This window comes from Trichosurus vulpecula, chromosome 1 (assembly GCF_011100635.1).
Source record: "Trichosurus vulpecula isolate mTriVul1 chromosome 1, mTriVul1.pri, whole genome shotgun sequence".
Taxonomy (NCBI): Eukaryota; Metazoa; Chordata; class Mammalia; order Diprotodontia; family Phalangeridae; genus Trichosurus; species Trichosurus vulpecula.
This window is the reverse complement of record NC_050573.1, coordinates 257,570,252-257,588,996: the sequence shown is the minus strand read 5'-3', so window position 1 is coordinate 257,588,996 and position 18,745 is coordinate 257,570,252. Positions and strand designations below refer to the sequence as shown.

The 18,745-nt window shown below is 36.9% G+C and overlaps 1 protein-coding gene across 5 annotated transcripts in view; it reads left to right on the top strand.

Annotated features, from left to right (window-relative positions):
• NOL4 (nucleolar protein 4) overlaps positions 1–18,745 on the top strand; it is a 455,220-nt gene that overhangs the window by 128,637 nt on the left and 307,838 nt on the right. The gene's annotated exons all lie outside the window — the stretch shown is intronic.

The following is an 18,745-nucleotide window of genomic DNA, read 5'->3' as shown; positions in this document are numbered from 1 at the left end:
TAGATGTTTAAAACTCCCCAAAAGAATGCTGTGAATGTTGCCAATTTATGAACTTATCATGAGTTTGAAAACCATTTCAAAACAATCAAGATCAATAAATATAAATTAAGTACCCACTGTGCTAGGTATTAAAGAGAAGACTAAGTTTTTAGATAAAACATCTACGTTTCTTCCTTCAAGGAGTGTATAGTTTAACAGGAAACAAGAAGACAGGAAATTATAATACACAAGTACATTTGAGAAGTATAGAACATGAATCTCAATGTCCCTATTTGTAAAATTAGGATACTCCCTCCCTCATTAAATAGGAGAGCCACATGAGATAGGATTTGTGAAAGTGCTTTGTAACTATAAAGGTGATATGTAAATGTGAGCTATTATTGACATATCTGGCATTAATTGCTTACAATTAGCACTTAATCTGCTTAATTATAACCTTTTTTGACATCTGGACTCCTGCTATCACATGCAGAGAAATCCCTTGAATTAAAAACTCTTAACTACCTCTGTTATTCCAAGAAAAGTTCATAAGAACCAAATCTTATATTATTAGTCAGAGATTAAGTAAAGTTAATCCTTTTCATTTACTACAGGTCTGTCTATTCAGTAACAAGCAGCACAAATATCTTTTTTTCCCTTTGTGCTCAGTACTAGTATAGGCAGGGGTTAAAAAACAGTATCCTAGAAATAACTAGAGAACAAGTGTTTTAAAAGTAACTTATTTAAGTAAAAAGTTACTAAAGATTAAACATGTATTTATTGAATACTTCCTATGTGCAAAGCACTGCATTAAAAGCACTGTGGCTACTGAACTTATAATTCAACCCAAATTCCTCTCTCCGAAGTTACCAATGATCTCTTAATTGAAAAAAATCTGATGTCCTTTTCTCAATCATCATCCTTCTGGACCAATTTGCTGCCTTTGAAACTGTTAATCATCCTCTTCTCCTTAAGACTCTTTTCTCTACTGGTTCTCCTCCTACCTGTCTGACTGCTCTTTCTCGGTTTCCTTTGCAGGATCTTCATCGACATCATATCTACTAATACTGAAGGTCCCCAAGGCTCTGTCCTGGGCCTCTTCTCTTTTCCCTCTTTACATACTATTTCTTCTGGTAATTTCATGTGTTCTTATGGTTTCACTTACCGTCTCTATACCAGATCACTCTCCTATCTACTTGTCTAGCCCTAAGCTTTCTCCTAACCTCCAGCTGCCTGTTAGACACCATAGATATCTTAAACACAACATCACCAAAACTGAACTCGTTACCTTTTCTCCAAAATCCTCCCTCTTCTGAATTTCCTTATTATCATCAAGGGTGTCATCCTCCTCTCAGTCACCCAGGCTTGGAACTTAGATGTTATCTGTAACTTCTCACTCTTTCTCACCACCCAAATACAATCAGTGGTCAAGTCCTGTCATTTCACTAGCTGCCCCCCATATTTAGAAGATTCTTCTTCCTCCTCCCTCCCCTGGATGACAGTATAGTTCAGTGGACTTGATCCACCAGGCACAGAAATTGTCATTAAGAATTGATATCAAACTGGAGAAATGTCCCTGATAGAGTGCCACAAGGATCTGGAATTAACCCAGTTATTCAGTATTTTCATTAATAACACAGACTAAGACAAGGATGCTATGCTTATCAAATTTATAGGTAACACAAAACTGGAGGGAATAGTTACTAATAACTAGTAGGCTGGATAACAGAATCAATATCCAAAAATAAAATCAATAAGCTATCATCTATTAAGAGAAAATTTAATAGCAATAAATATAAAGATATTGAGTTTAAAAACAAAAATAAATGAATTTCACAAGTAAAGTACAAGAAAGACATGATGAAGTAATTGTGTGGCAAAATCTTCAGTCAATCTATCTCTCCATTCATCCACAAATAACTCACTTTTATTAAGTACCTATTACTGGATGTCTTAGGAATTATGCTAGGCACTGGAGAAACAAAGAAAGGAATGAAATATTACTTCCCCTGAAGGAACTTACAGTCTAACAGAGGATTTAACATATAAATATTTAAAGATATACAAAATATTTACAAAATAAATATAATGTAGTTTGGAAAGAAAGGGCCTGAGCAGTTGGGGAGATTAGAAATGTAAACTTAAAGTGAGTCAGCAGTGTCACCTGAACTGGCAAGACAGTTCAGTCTTAGAGTACATTAACAAAATCTTGTGTTTTGAATTAATGAAGTCATGGTCTAGCTGTATTTTGCCCTGGCCAGACTATATATCCCGTGTTGTGTTTAGTTCTAGTTGCTACATTTTATAAAGGATGGGGAATAGGGATAAGGATGGTGAAGGGACTGAAACTGTGATAATGTAGGAGAATCAGTCAAAGGATGAGAATATATTTGCCTTAGAGGAGAGAAGAGTTAAGGGGAACATGGTAGTTGGTTTGTTCAGTTGTTTTTAGTTGAATCCAGCTCTCTATGACCGCAGCTGGAGTTTTCTTAGTAAAGATACTAAAGTGACTTGTCATTTTGTTCTCCACCTCATTTTACAGATGAGGAAGTGAGGTAAACAAGGTTAAGCAACTGGTCCAGGGTCACGAGGTTAGTAAGTGTCTGAAACTAGATTTGAACACGTATTCCTCTAGGCCTGACGCTGTGCCACCAGTATTTGAAGGGCTATTGCAAGAAAGAGGGGTTAGCCTTAATTTGGTTGGTCCCAAAGGGCAAAATCAGGAAACTGGAAAGTAGAAATTTTTGAAAAGCATATTTTAACTTGATATCAAAACTTTTTCCTTAAAATTAGAGATGTCTAAAAGTAGAATCAGTTGTTTTTCAGTCATTTTCTTATAGGATCATAGATTTAGAGCTTGATAGGACCTTCTAGGTTGTCCAGTCTAGGGGTGGGGAACCCACTCCTGGTCTAGTCTAATTTTACAGATAAGGAAACTGAAACCAAGAGAAGTTGACCTGCCCAAAGTAACACAGGCAATAAGAACGAGAGCCAAAATGTGAACACACAGGTCTTCTGACTGCAGAATGACATCAAGCAGTAGGGGAAAAGGAATAAGCATTGATTAAGCACTTACTGCATGCAAGGCACTGTGCTAAGTACTTTACAAATATTATCTGTTTAGTGTGACCTCTGAGATCTCTTCCAATTTTGAAATTCTTTCATGTTCTGATACTATGTTTTAGCTATAATCTTTGACCTCAAGGAATTTAAAATATATTAAGGATCATAAAAATTTTGGACCTTTGTATTACTAGAAAAGAGACCAAAAATGTTAATAACTACTAACCCACATATATGACTTGAAAGTGCAAGAAGGGACAGATAGGATTTTGTTGAAAGTATTCATTGATATTCATGATCATAGTCACAAAATTGACTGAAAATGAAAAAAAGAAAGTAATATTATCTTACTATATTGCTTGGGCAGTTAGGTGGCACAATGGATAGAACACAGGCACAGAATCAGGAGGATGTGAGTTCAAATCCAGCCCCATACACTTACTGCTGCGTGACCCTGGGCAAATTACTTAATCCTGTTTGCCTCAGTTTACTTATCTGTGAAATGAGCTAAAGAAGGAAGTGGCTCCAGTATTAAAAAATTTTTAAAAATACTCCAGTATTTTTACCAAGAAAACCCCCAAAATAGGGTTACAAAGAGTTAAACAACTGAAATGACTCAACAAGTGCTCCATTTAACGACTATTAGAAAAAGCATTTGACACCATTGATCAAAACACTGCTCTATGTATCTACGTACATATTTAAAAATTATAGAATATTCTTTGAAATAGATAGCAACAGATAGTTTTGCTTAGTGATATGAAAAACATGAAGATGTATCGTCACCAAAGATGTTCACTTTGTAAGATGTACAACACAGAGTTCAAATACAGCAGTGATTCCCTGTATATGGTGAGATCTTCTGGTCCTCCCGTTTATCAAAGATAACGTGCTGTTTTTAAGTTCCAGAACAGTACAGAGTCTCCTAAGTGAGAATTGTAAGGATTCAGAATTTGGATTACTACCCACACGAGAAAAGGTGATTGTTGTTTGTCCTTTGTTCTCAAAGAGAACCATAGCATCAGAGAGATGATGCCACATATGATGTGCAAGTGAATTGGATTTAAGTGAGGCAGGGCTGTACAAAGTCACCAGCCTCACTTTCTCCCCTTGAGCCATCTGGGTCCAGTGTCAGGATATAGATCAGGATGACTGGAGATGGCCCTGGATGCCATGGGAGACCTTGGCCTTTTTAAACTAAGATCTTTAACAGTTCTCAGTTTGACCGAGGCAGCACATCATTCTGCCTCTAATAATTACCAAGAAAAGCCTTCATTTTTAAAAGTCTATACTTTTTATAGGTTTTAAGTCAAATTGTTAACTCATTTTTGTTGTTGGGTCATTTTTCAGTTACATCCAACTCTTTGTGATCCCTTTTTGGAGTTTTCTTGGCAAAAATACTAGAATGGTTTGCCATTTCCTTCTCCAGATCATTTTACAGATGAGAAAAGTGAGGCAGAGTTAAGCGATTTGCCCAGGGTGACAGTGATTGTCTGAGGCCAGATTTGAACTCAGGTGTCCCTGACTCTAGGCCCAGTGCTCTATCCACTGAGGTACCTAAATGTCCATTAACTCATTAATGCATTCTTAATAGAATTTTAAAATTTTTATGTATATATATATATATGTATATGTGTACTTATACATATGTATATATAGTTTACACAAATGTACATATGTTGTATACATACATATATGAACCCTGAGTAAAACCTTTCTCTCTGCTTGAGGGAGCTCCATTTTAAGAATGGCCTCGCAAATTTATTTGACTGATAGGTCCTGTCAAATTACTATTCGTATATGAAAGATAGGGTTGATATTTTTTTAAATTTTTCCTTAATATTTTGGTTACATTTTTACCATATGGCTCCTTATAAATTATGAAATAAGTGGTTAGATAAGCATTGAGTTAGGTTCATCAAAGAACAAGGAAAAATTAATTCCCATGACTAAAAAAGGCAAAAAAAAAATTCAATTCATTAAACAATTTCAAATAATGGATTTCAATTATTTCATGAAGTGAATGGAAGCTGTCAAATTATTTGTAGCAATCTCATCTAGTGATGTGTTTTTTTTTCTCTGCCAAAAAGTGAGGAGATCAACATGGTGCCAGTGGAGCTGTGGCCACATGCTGGGTCCTTCTGGCTACTCAAAGTCAGCAGCATGTTAAAAGCAAAAATAAATCCCTTCCTGTCACTAAGTAGTTAGGCTTCTGATTTTTGAATCATGAAAAAACACATGGTTGCATCCTAAGTGACCAAATTCCTTCATTGATTAGAGTTTTATCTTAAAGAAAATCAAAATCCAAAGCATCAAACTGATTGAAGTATAGCAGTGATGCTCATCACCAGAGGACTGGCATAATTTGCTGTGTAAATAAATACTTTAATCATCATTGAATAGTAATTTTGTGGAAAATGATGAAACGTATGCAGTTCTTGGCCAGGAATGAGAATGGAACTAAAGACTTTAGTCTCTTCCTTTAGTTGTACAGAGAGATAAGTAGGTTTCTGTGAGTAAAGTACATTTTGGGTAGGGGTAAGATGAAAATAAACAAAATTGCATTGAGACAAACAAGTATCGAAGTAGACAACGAGTGAGTTTCTTTGTCTCTTCTCCAGTCGTTCATTCATTCTGCTGTGTAGCTGCTGGATAATATTGATTCTATGTAGTTGTCCCTTTATAAAAAATTAGATAAAAATGTATGATTAAATGTTAACCATATAAATAGACATATATGCGTGTCTTTGGGTGTATAGAAACATATACTGTATGTACATATGGATTGTTATTCAATTTGGGGGTTGGTGTGGAAGAGTTTGACCAGTTATCTCATCAATGTAGAGCTTGCTTGATAAGGTAATCTAACAAAGCAGAATGGCAATTTGTTTTGCAATCTGTAGTCTTATAGAGTTGCCAGAGGTAAAGGAATATTGAAAGTTTAAATGATTTGCGTAGGGTCACATAGCCAACATATATTAGAGAAGATAATTTGGCTATACACATTCACATGTAAATATTTAATTACAGGATGCTTTTTATTAAATATAGCTAGAAAACATATGTTCCCTTGAATTATTTATACTGGTAAATGTTATTATAAAGATTATACTACATTTACAGGCATGCCTCAGAGATATTGTGAGTTGCGTTCCAGATCACCACAATAGAGCAAATATTGCAATAAAGCGAGTCACAAAAATTGTTTTGTTTTCTAGTGCATATAAAAGTTATCTTTCCACTAAGCTGTAGTCTATTAATTATGCAATAGTATTATGTCTAAAAAATAATGTACATACCTTAATTTAAAAATACTTTATTGCTAAAAATGCTACCATCATTCAAGCTTTCAGTGGGTCATAATCTTTTTAATGATGGAGGGTCTTGCGTTTATGTTGATGGCTGCTAACTGATCAGGGTTGTGGTTGCTGAAGGTTGGAGTAGTGGTGGCAGTTTCTTAAAATAAGACAAACTACAGAGTTTGCTGCATTAATTGATTCCTCCTTCACTTGAACACTTAGAGACCATTGAAGAGTTATTAATTGGCCTAATTTCAATATTGTGTCTCAGGGAAGAGGGAGGCCTGAAGAGAGATTTATTAAGTTCTCTGTCTTACATAGCCCCAAAATCACTGATCACATATCATTATAATAGATTTAATAATAATGAAAAAGTTTCAAATATTGTGAGAATCACCAACATGTGACACAGAGACACAATGTGGGCACATGCTGTTGGAAAAATGGTGCCTATAAGCTTGCATGATGTAAAAGTGGTAAAAAATGTAATATATGCAAAGAGCAATAAAACAAAGCACAATAAAATGAGATAGGCCTATATAAGGCACTTTAAGTATTGTAAAGCATTTTTCTCAGAACATACAAAAACTTTTTAACATAGTGTGAGAATTATCTCTATTTTATATAGTATGAAACTGAGGCTCAGAGAAGGAAATATCTTGCTGATGTTTATAAAGCTAGTTAAGTGTCAAAATGGGAATGTACATTGAGGTCTCTTGGCTCCCAATCTCTTCTATTATACTCTCAGTATTCTTTCTATACTATGCTATATACTATCTATACTATACTTTCTATACTACACTTTCTATACTATCTGTTGGGTTTGGTTTTTTGTTTTTTGTTTGTTTTTACATCAGCAAAACTAACATAAACTCACATTGCATTAATAGTTACATAGTGTCCAAAATGAGGAAGGTGAGTGTACCCATGGACTCTGCCTTGGTCAAAGTTCTGAAGCATTGTATTCAGTTCTTGGTGTCACCGTAGGAAGGATGTTAACAAACCGGAAAGATTCTGGAGTGTGCTGGGGCCAGCTCATATGGGCTCTGAGAGGCAATTGTTCACTTTTCAGTGTGTGCATTTGTAAGGTTAATGGAATATAAGATCTTTCCTGTTCGTTAATAGGCCTACATGACCATGTGTTCCCTTTTTTCCCTGGAATAGGGGCCGTGTTCCCAGGTCTAAAGGTACACAGGTATTTCAACCATGGATGTCTTGCTGCTTTGAGCTCTGCCCCGATGTGTTGGTAAACAAAATGGGCTCTTAGCACGCAGTTCAACCAAGTGCCCTTGAAGAGTTTGGCCTTTGTTTCCTTGATTAGATTTGGCAATCCTTGGTGACCTCCTTGCCTCAGGGGAGGGCCTAGTTTACACATGAGTTTGAGTGACATGTTTGGGACATCAGAGACTTTTAGACCACATTGGTTTAAGTTACCTCTTTGTGACGATTCTAGGTCACATGGGTGAGTCGCATGTGTGACTCACCCTTGACCCTTAAAAAGATATAAAACCAGGCGTTGGCTTTCCATTTTTCGGAGCTCTTACCCACAGCCATGGTGGCACAAGTGACTCTGGGCCAGCCCTTGTTATGAGCTCCCGGGGTTGAATCTAGATGTTGGTAACTATGAATTGTATTCGATGTTTGTAATTTGTTTGTATTTGCTCCGAAGTTCAGGGTGCTGGCTTTTTCTCCTGAACCAAGTGAATGATATTTGTATGCTGAAGTAAAGTAATCTTGTCAACCCCTTAACGTTGCTTTCCTTAGTGAAACAGATAAAAAGAACCTGGGCTTTTGCAGCATGCTGGTAGCATGCTTGTTGTGGGGCTTGTGTTGGTCTTTCACCCGCACAACAGCTGCTAGCTGAATTGTTGAAACACCCCATTTAACAGCTGTGATACGTCCTGAGTCACATAGAGCTCATTGGAGGAGGAACTTGCCTAAGAGGAACTTGCCTAAGGGAAAGCTTGCTTATGGGGAGGCTTGTTTACAGGAAGGCTTTCACACATTTTTGGTACTAAGCTCATTAGGCACTGAGTCAAGAGGGTTGTGATGCCTTCTGGCTCTGAGCCTATTACCTGAAAGTGTATATACTGAAGTGAGATTTTGCTTTGGGGCTCACTCATGGGAAGAATGTTCACCTGAGGTCTTTGTGATTTGGCCAGACAAGACTCTGGGCCACCGTTGTTAAGGAGCGCCCCCCCTGACCCCCACCCTGCTTTGTGAACACAGATGTTGGTGCTCCCTGGTCTGGTGATTATGTATCTGTTACTTTGTTTAGACAGTTGCAGCCCCGTCTGTTGGATTTTTTTTTGGATACTCACTTCTTTCTATTTATCTGTAATTAAGGTAAGATTGTTGTCCCCTTTGAAGCTGTCTTTCGTTTAGAAAAGCAGATCAAAAAACCTGTGCTAGCAGGCCATCCTGGGAGTGCTAGGGTGCTTGCTAATACAGTATTTATACCTCAGAAATCAACAAACACTACAAATCAGGGCTTGATTTATTGTTTTGTTGAATGCCTAGACTTAAAGGGACAGAGACAATGTTGATAGTGCAGATTAACTTTAAAAATTTGTCATGGATACATTTTTCCCCCTTGAGAGCTGATGCTTAAATATTCCTAAAAGCATTGTAGAAGAGGGTGACCAGGATAGTTACGGAACTGTAGACCAGGGTACATAAAGCCTGGTGAAAGTATTTGTCCTAGAGATAAGAAAATTTAGTGGGAGCATGTTGACTCTCTCCAAGTATTGGAAGGACTGTGATGAATGAGAATAAATTTGATTTCTTTGGCTCCAGAATGCAAAGCTAGGAGCAGTTGGATACAAGTTTCAGGGAGACAGAATCTATATTTATATAAGGAAAACTTCCTAAAAATTAGAGCTGTTCAAAAGAGAAACAGGTTGTCTCAGGAGGTAATGCATTCCCTCTCACCAAAAGTCTTCAAGTAGATCCTGGATGACCACTTGTCAGGAAGGTTGTGGGGGGGCGCGTGGATTTCTGTTTGAGGGCTTTTCCAAATCTGAGATTCTGTGAAGAGATCACTATTACGATGGAATCTTTGTCATCATATCTGTGGTTATAAGATTTGAACTGTAAAAGGAAAAACTTCCAAAAAGAAATAGGTTGCCATGTTCATATGTGTAATCTGCTACCATGAAAATTTTCAAATGGGACTGACTTCATGTCAAGACACCTGAGTTTTAGTCCTGGTTCTGCCACAAATGAGTTATGTGACCTTAGGCAAGACAATTAACAGTCTTGTGTCTCAGTTTCCTCATTTGTTAAATGGATGCTTCAGATGTTTTCTCGGGTCTTTTTCATCTCTGAAGTTCTCATAGATTTAAAGATGAAAGAAACTTTTACAGATGAGTCAGTCTGAATCACATAGAATCACAGAATCTCTGAATCAGCATCTCTTGAGACCATCCTGTTCTACCGACTCTTAAAGAAGAATGCCCTCTACTACATCTCCAGCAAGTGATCAATGAGTCTCTTCTTGTAGACACTTAGTAGGAGGGCACCACTGAACCCTGAAGCAGTGGGTAGCTCTTACTGTTATGTTTTTTATTTTTTTAATTTAATTTAAATTTATTTATTTAACATATTTAGTTTTCAGCATTGATTTTCACAACAGTTTGAATTACAAATTTTCTCCCCATTTCTCCCCTCCCCCCCCCACTCCACTGTTATTTTTAACACATTTTTTTCACGTGAGAAAATGAGACCCAAGGGCAGGAAATGACTTGTACGCAGCACACAGCTAGTAACCTAGAGGAAGAACTTCCTGCCCCATCAAGATACTTAACTTCTGGTCTATTCATTTGAAAGACTTCTTTAAAATCTAGCATATTTGTCTCACTATCTCTCTTTAACAGATTAGGGAAATGTGGAAAAGCTAGTAAGCCAGAGTTATTTAAAATGAATTAATAGTTCTATGATTCTATTGTTTGAGTCAGTATGAAGACCAGACTGGAGATAAGAATACAGAAGATTCCTCCTATTGTCACGTTTGACTATATCCTCTGATCTTTTCTAAGTAATATAGAAAGTAGCATTTCTATTATCCTCTTGTGTTTGAGATATGTTTATCATTTTTAAATAAAAGATAATACTTAAATTAGTAAATAGTTGGAAAATGCAATGCATTGACTTGGAATTTGTATTACTTAACCTTAAACTGCCTATCAATGACATAATTAACATTTTAGAATAATGAATGAGATTATTAAAGGTGAATAATCATCATAGATAATCAGAGTGAAATATTTAAAATAAAGTTGCAACTTTTATGATGCTTGAGATGATGAGTGAGAAAGGTATTTTTTTTAGTTTTACAAAAAAATTATAGATAAGTCATTTGGTAATGCAGTGATTTTTGCAGGAGGTTCCATTTTTCCTGTAGCACCTAACTTTTGGCACCATCATAAACTATACCCACTTTTTTGTTTCTTAGCATTTATTGAGAGCCTCAGCATGTTGTACATATTTTCACAAAATATGAACTCTGACTTTTAGGAGTCTGCTTTCATGAGAAATATATCATGTATGCAATATGCCAATACAATTAGAAATACATATTAATTTATCTTAAGGTTAATTTCAATTTTCAGGGTTTTTTTTTAAATTTATGGTGAGGTCGTACAGTGTACAGAAATAAATATGTAGTTTGGAGACAAGATATCTGGGTTCATAGTCTGGTTCCAGTGCTTAGTAGCCATGTAAGCGTGGGCAAAGTGATTAACCTCTTTGGGCATCAGTTTCCTTTTCTGTAAAATGAGGGAGTTATATTAGATGGCCTCTAAGGTCCCTTCCACCTTCAAATCTATGATTCTATAATCTTGTTATTTAACCTCTCTGAAGTTCACTTTCCTCTTCTGTAAAATGAGGATTATATTGAACAATCTAGGTTGTTGTGAAGAAAGTGCTTTGAAAAACTTAAAGCATTATGTAAACATAGTTGGGTTTTTAAGAGAATGTTTTTCCAAGAGTTTTGTTCCTGAGTTCTCTCATATAGCACATTGTTTTATTTTATTTAATGTTATAGGATAAACAAAAACTTTGTTCATGACAAATTCAATTTCATTTGTTTCCTGTAGAAAAATGAATCCCTAGTATTTATGGTACATATGTCAACCTAGATATATTTTTAAACAACAACCATGGTAGTTTTTCCTATGCAATAGTACCTTTTGTTGTCTCTATGTTATCATTTGAGTAGACATTTTCCCACAGATCATGAAACTTTCTAGAATATTAATTTATTGTCTTTACTGATACTCCCACCTCTAACTACTCTAAATCTTTCCCACTGTTGATCAAGTCATCTTCCTTTTGATTGTCTTCAGTGTTAAAATAGAGGGAAGAGACAAAAAAAGCTCTTTAGCTCTCATGCTTGATGAGAGTACAAATGGATTTATGGTTACAGACTATCTGTAGATAAGATCACAAGTGCAGTTTTATATGCTTAATAATGCCAATTCTTCTGGCACGTGTTTAACGTAATAAACATTTGCTCCCTGTTATAAAGACCCTTTTGAATCCTAGAATTTCTTCTAGATGCTCTTCAATGGGATTATGGTTGTCATTCTAGCTTACCTGCATCCATTGTCCCAGTGCTCAGATGATCTATTAGTTTTAGCTTCCCCTTCCTTTTGTTCTCTGAAGGAGCAAGGGTATTTGTTGTTAGGGTCCTAGTGTAATTTCTATCACCTTGTGGCAGAAATAGTGTTATCTTCAAAGATACTTTCCTCAACAGTTTAGCTGACTTTTTGTTTCTGGATAACTTGGGGATCCCATTTTCTATATCTATCTATCTATCCATCTCTGTAGATAGAGGTAGATAGAGATGTCTGTCTGTCTGTCTATCTATCGATCAATCTATTTATCTATCATCTACATATGTATGTATGTATGTATGCATGTATGTATGCATCATCTATCTTCTCTCCCAACTTGGATGTTTTTTTGTCCTGCACTAGATCATGTACATTGTCCATATTCTGCATTCTTAACTCCTGGATGTCATGTCCTTTTGTTCCTTGATCAGCTAATTCTAATGAACTCTGTCTCTCACCTTGAAATTTAAATTTACCAAGCTGAATTAGCTCTGCTTTTTTATCTAAAAATGTTCTTTACCTTTTCACAACATGCCCTTTGTTTCTACCTTTTTCTCTCATAGGAATAATCCCAGTCCCCCAGCTCTCTCATTATCACATATAGATCTATGTTTGCAATATCAATACCAAAATTTGTGGATTCATATGAAAAATTTCTAGGTTGAAGGAAACTCACAGTGGCTTCTCATTCTTCAAAAGAGCTGTAATTTTACTGCTCTACCCTTCCATGAATATCAGGTGCAGCTTCACCATGTCTTAGGAGCTGGCATCATTATTTTTAGTAGTCAAAATAAATTATCATGTAGTGGCTGGCTTTTTAGTGATGAACCTTTTCAAACTTAGCTTAATTTGTCTGGCTCATCCCTGACTTCATAAAATCCGTCACACCTGTGTTTGGCCAGCATAATTTCAAAGCCTAGATCACCCCCACACCAACCATAATTGGACATCAGAGTAGGACTTATATAAAATAACATTCCATTCCACTAAAATATATTAAGCACCTACTATGTGACTTACATTTAGAATTTAACAGAGAAACCTCAGGATAGCCCTTCATTTCCATTTTAACGCATAACTAGGAGAGGTCTCTAATTTACAATGTCAAGAAGGGTGGATTTTGCTACAAAATATTTTACACTCTGATATAAATACAAACTGCTAACCTAGGCATTTAAGGTTACTAGGTAGATCCATTCTACATCTCCTCTCCCACTCAATCCTAGCTTATACCCTCTTTGATGGCTAAGGATAGCTCATTGTATCTTCTCTCTTTCTCTTCTCTGAGCTTTTCCCTGAGTCATTCCTAATGTGTGAAAAAAGCCTCCACCTTTTTGTCAACCAAAGTACAAACATTTCATTTACAGTTTTAACTTAAGTTTCCTCCCTTTGGGATGCTTTTTGTTATAAACAAATAATAACAAATAAATTTCTATAAATAATATTTATGAGAACACCAATGTTTTTCCAAAACCATCTCTTCCTTTAAATGCCTGACTGTAGTTACAAACCCTTTTTTCGTTTGATCAATGAAGGTCAACAATTTCTCTAGAGTTTATAGTCTCAGAGAGCTGCCTGGGACACTGAGAAATTAATGACTTGCCTAAAGTCACATAGCTAGTATGTGTCGGAGTCAGGACTTGAATACAGGTTTTTCTGACTCTGAGGCCTATTCTCTATTTACTATGCCAGCTGCCTCTCTTATGAAAAAAAACATTTACACATAGTCATGTTGATTGAGAACTCATTGATTGAAAAATTCTTAACAGGAGGAATTGTGTTTTATCCTTCATGCTAGACACTTTTGAAGTACCTGCTAATAAAATATATGTTCTAGTAAGCTTGCCCCCCCTTTTTTCTTTTTTTATTCACATACTGCTAATGCTCAGAGTCATTTCCCACCATTCATCTTCTCTCCTATTTCTGAGAGATGAAGCAGTGTTGGAGGAAGTCACAAATGTATTTTGTCATGTATCATTGGAACTCACAAGATACACATAGAAATCCTATACATCTCTGATTGATTCTCTGTAATGATTTGGAAGTGACCCTTCTCAATCTCCTTCCTCGGGCTGCCAATCCCCCCTTTCCCAAGAGATGACATGTGGTTGCTATTTTTACTGATTACTGAAGCTGTTTCAAAATTATCAGCTTTGCCTCATGCCTCTCATCTATAGAGAGTTAAAAAAAATCCACCTTTATCTTCACCTGTCCTTTTATCTTTGAAAAGATCATGAAGTTGAATTCCTTACCAAGGCCAACCTTTCTCCTTGGGCTCTTGACTCCATTTCCTTTCATCTCTGTCAGCATCCTTCTCTATTCTCACTTGGCTTCAATGAGGCTCTTCTCTTCTTTTTCTGCTTCTTTTGCTCCTCCTCCTCTTTAAGTAAGAGACACTCCTCCAGGCTCTGTCATCACTTTTTCTTTTCTCTGTAATTCTCTTCATTGGCAATTTCATAAAATTTTATGTCTTTGTAAAATTTAAAATTGGAAGAGACCTTAGAGATTATTTAGCTTTTATTATCTCATTTGACTGATGAGGAAACTGAGCACTGTAAAATAAGGTAACAACTACCATTTATATGGAATTTTAAGAATTACAAAGCAGTTTACAAACATTATCTCATTTTATTCTCCCAACTGCCATGGGAGGTAGGTGCTATTACTAAATCTCCTTTTTACAGATGAGAAAACTGAGGCAGGTGGAGGTTAAGTGACTAAGACCACACAGTTAGTAAGTGTCTGAAACTGGATTTGAACTCATGTATGCTTGATTCCAAGTTCAGTACTCCATATACTTCTTCAAGCTGCCTCAAATGTCACAGAAGTAGTAATTAGCAGAGATAGGATTCAAACTCAGTCCTCTGACTACAAAATCTAGTGCTTTTTCATAATACCATATGGGAATCTCTATGCAAACTCCGACAACTATGGATCCAGTTTCTATCTCTTTTCTGAGCTCCAAGTCTATATTTCCTAATGTGTGTTGGCTATCCCTGTCTAAATAAAAATTAGGTGAACTGTTGCATTGCTGAAATTTAACATAATTGAACGTAAAATTGAATCTAATTGAACCTAAAATTGAACATGTCCTGAACTATTTTTCTTCTTGATATCCTAATTTCTCTTCACAGAATTACTATCATTCTAATCACTCAAAATCAAAACCTCATACTTATCTTTGCCTCATCTTTATTCTTTATCTGCTGTATCGAGTTAGTTTCTATCTACTGTGCATTTTATAATGTATTATTTCTTACATTCATCACCTTTATTATGTCCACTATGCCATCCACTAGGTTATTTTTTACATTTTATTATTTAATATTTTAGTTTTCAACATTGATTTCCACAAGATTTCGAGTTACAAATTTTCTCCCCATTTCTACCCTCCCCCACTCCAAGATGGCATATATTCTGATTGCCCCATTCCCCAGTCAGCTCTCCCTTCTGTCACCCCACAACCCCCATCCCCTTTCCCCTTATGTTCTTGTAGGGCAGGATAGATTTCTATGCCCCATTCCCTGTATATCTTATTTCCCAGTTGCATGCAAAAACAAGGGTTTTTTGAGCATTTGCTTTTAAAACTTTGAGCTCCAAATTCTCTCCCCTTTTCCCTTCCCACCCACCCTCCCTAAAAAGGCAAGTAGTTCAAAATAGGCCACACATGTATTATTATGCAAAACACTTTCACAATAATCATGTTATGAAAGACTAACTATATTTCCCTCCATCCTATCCTGTCCCCCTTTATTCAATTTTCTCCCTTGACCTTGTGCCTTGCAAAATTGTTTGATTTTGATTTCCTCCTCCCCCTATCTGCCCTCCCTTCTATCCTTTTATCCCCTTCCCCCTAATTTCCTGTGGGGTAAAATACCCAATTGAGTGTGCATGTTATTCCCTCCTCAAGTCAAATCCGATGAGAGCAAGATTCACTCATTCCCCTTCACCGGCCCCTTCTTCCCTTCCAACAGAACTGCTTTTCTTGCCATTTTTATGTGAGATAATTTACTCCATTCTATCTCTCCCTTTCTCCCTCTCTCAATATATTCCTCTCTCACCCACTAATTTAATTTTTTTAGATATCATCCCTTCATATTCAATTCACCCTGTGCCCTCTGTCTATATATGTGTGTGTGTGTGTGTGTGTGTGTGTGTGTGTGTGTGTGTGTATTCCCTTCAACTATGCTAATACTAAGAAAGGTCTCATGAATTATACACATCATCTTTCCGTGTAGGAATGTAAACAAAACCATTCAACTTTAGTAAGTCCCTTATGATTTCTCTTTCTTGTTTACCTTTTCATGCTTCTCTTGATTCTTGTATTTGAAAGTCAAATTTTCTATTCAGCTCTGGTCTTTTCATTGAGAAACCTTGAAAGTCCTCTATTTTATTGAAAATCCATATTTTGCCTTGGAGCATGATACTCAGTTTTGCTGGGTAAGTGATTCTTGGTTTTAATCCTAGCTCCTTTGACCTCCGGAACATCATATTCCAAGCCCTACGATCCCTTAATGTAGAAGCTGCTACATCTCGTGTTATCCTGGTTGTATTTCCACAATATTCAAATTGTTTCTTTCTGGCTGCTGGCAGTATTTTCTCCTTGACCTGGGAAGTCTGGAATTTGACTACAATATTCCTAGGAGTTTTCTTTTTGGGATCTTTTTCAAGAGGCCATCAGTGGAGTCTTGCAATTTCTATTTTACCCTCTGGCTGAAGAATATCAAGGCAGTTTCCTTGATAATTGCTTGAAAGATGGTATCTAAGCTCTTTTTTGATCATGGCTTTCAGGTAGTCCAATAATTTTTAAATTATCTCTCCTGGATCTGTTCTCCACGTCAGTGGTTTTTCCAATGAGATATTTCACATTTTTTTCATTCCTTTGGTTCTGTTTTATAATTTCTTGATTTCTCATAAAGTCACTAGCTGCCACTTGCTCCAATCTAATTTTTAAGGTAGTATTTTCTTCAGTGGTCTTTTGGACCTCCTTTTCTATTTGGCTCATTCTGCCTTTTAAGGTATTCTTCTCCTCATTGGTTTTTTGGAGCTCTTTTGACATTTGGGTTAGTCTATTGTTTAAGGTGTTATTTTCTTCAGTATTTTTGGATCTCCTTTAGGAAGTTGTTGACTTGTTTTTCATGGTTTTATTTCATCACTCTCATTTATCTTCCCAATTTTTCCTCTGATTCTCTTACTTGCTTTTCCAAATCCTTTTTGCGCTCTTCCATGGCCTCAGCCCAATTCCTATTTTTCTTGCAGGCTTTTGATGTAGGCTCTTTGACTTTGTTGACTTCTTCTGACTGTATGTTTTGATCTTCTTTGTCACCAAAAAAGGAATCTAAAGTTTGAGTTGGAGTCTGAGTTTGAGTCTGAGTTTGTTTCCCTGCCTGTTCATGTTCCTAGCCAACTACTTGACGATTGAGCTTTTTGTCAGGGTGTGACTAGTTATAGATTAGAGAGTGCTTTGTCCCAAGCTTTAGGGTCCAAGTGCTGCTGATTTCAGAGCTACTTCTACTCCACTATCACCGCAGCAGTCTTCCTCCCCCTAAAACCGCCAACCAGGACTGCAATCCAGATCCAAGCAGGGCACATCAAGAGAACCTGCCTCTGTGCCCACAAAGCACTCCTTGTACTCCTGCTCTGATCTGCTGCTAGATTCCTCCCACTGTGTGAGCCAGGGACTCGGAAAGCAGCTAATGCTGGAGATCTGGAAGCTGCCTCAGGAGCTTCCTGTTGCTGCCACCACCACTGCTGCACCACCTCTGCCACCCCCAGGCCTGGGGCCAGACTGCTCTCACCTGATCCAGCAGTTTTCCCACTAACCTGCTCTGTGGTTTTGGCATTTTTGGGCTGAGACATCTGGTAACTGCCACAGCCCAATGTTTCATGGCCCAAAGGCTGGCTCTGCCCGACTCCCGCTCTGGTTTGTCCTGGCGCTGCCCACGCGGGGCTGTGCTCCACTCCCAGCACCGTGCGATAGACCCTTCCAGTGACCATCCAGGCTGTCCTGGGCTGGAGACCTGCTTCCCTCAGCTATTTCGTGGGCTCCGCAGCTCTAGAATTTATCCTGAGCCATTTTTTACAGCTGTTTGAAGGGATTTGGCGGAGAGCTTAAGCAAGTCCCTGCTTTCCAGCCACCATTTTAGCTTTGGCCCTCCACCTACTAGTTTACACCCTCATTGCCTTTCACTTGGACTATCATAAACAGCTCCTAACTGGCCTCCTTTTCTCCCCTCTCTTCTCATTCCAATACATCCTTTCCATATTTACAAAAATTATCTTCCTAGTGAATAAGTATAATCTCTTCTTAAAAGCCTTTCATTGCCTTTTCCCTATATTTGTTTTTAAATGGACCATTTAGACTAGCATTTGAGACCCTTCACAGCTTCACTCTACTCTTTTTGTCATAATGTGTGTACCAACAAAACAGTTGCATGATATTTTTGTGAGCTGTTCCTTATTTGCCTCCAGTTCTCTCCTATACAAGCTGTCCTCATTGTCTGGAATGCATTTTCTTCACATTTACACCTAGCAAAATCCCCTTGGAGACTCTCTAAAAAAGTCTTTCCTCATTAGCTAATCTAAAAGTCATCTCTTCTCAAATTTCTTGTAATACTTTACCTATGTTTCTTTCTTGTCCTTGTCATATTCTATCTTATATGATACTGATGGAGTGGTTGACTGATAGATTGGTTGATTGTATCATACTTATTTATGTACTTGTATTATGTCCTTTTCTTCTCCCATTATATATTGAGATGCTTGAGTTCAGGGACCATTGTTTTTAAT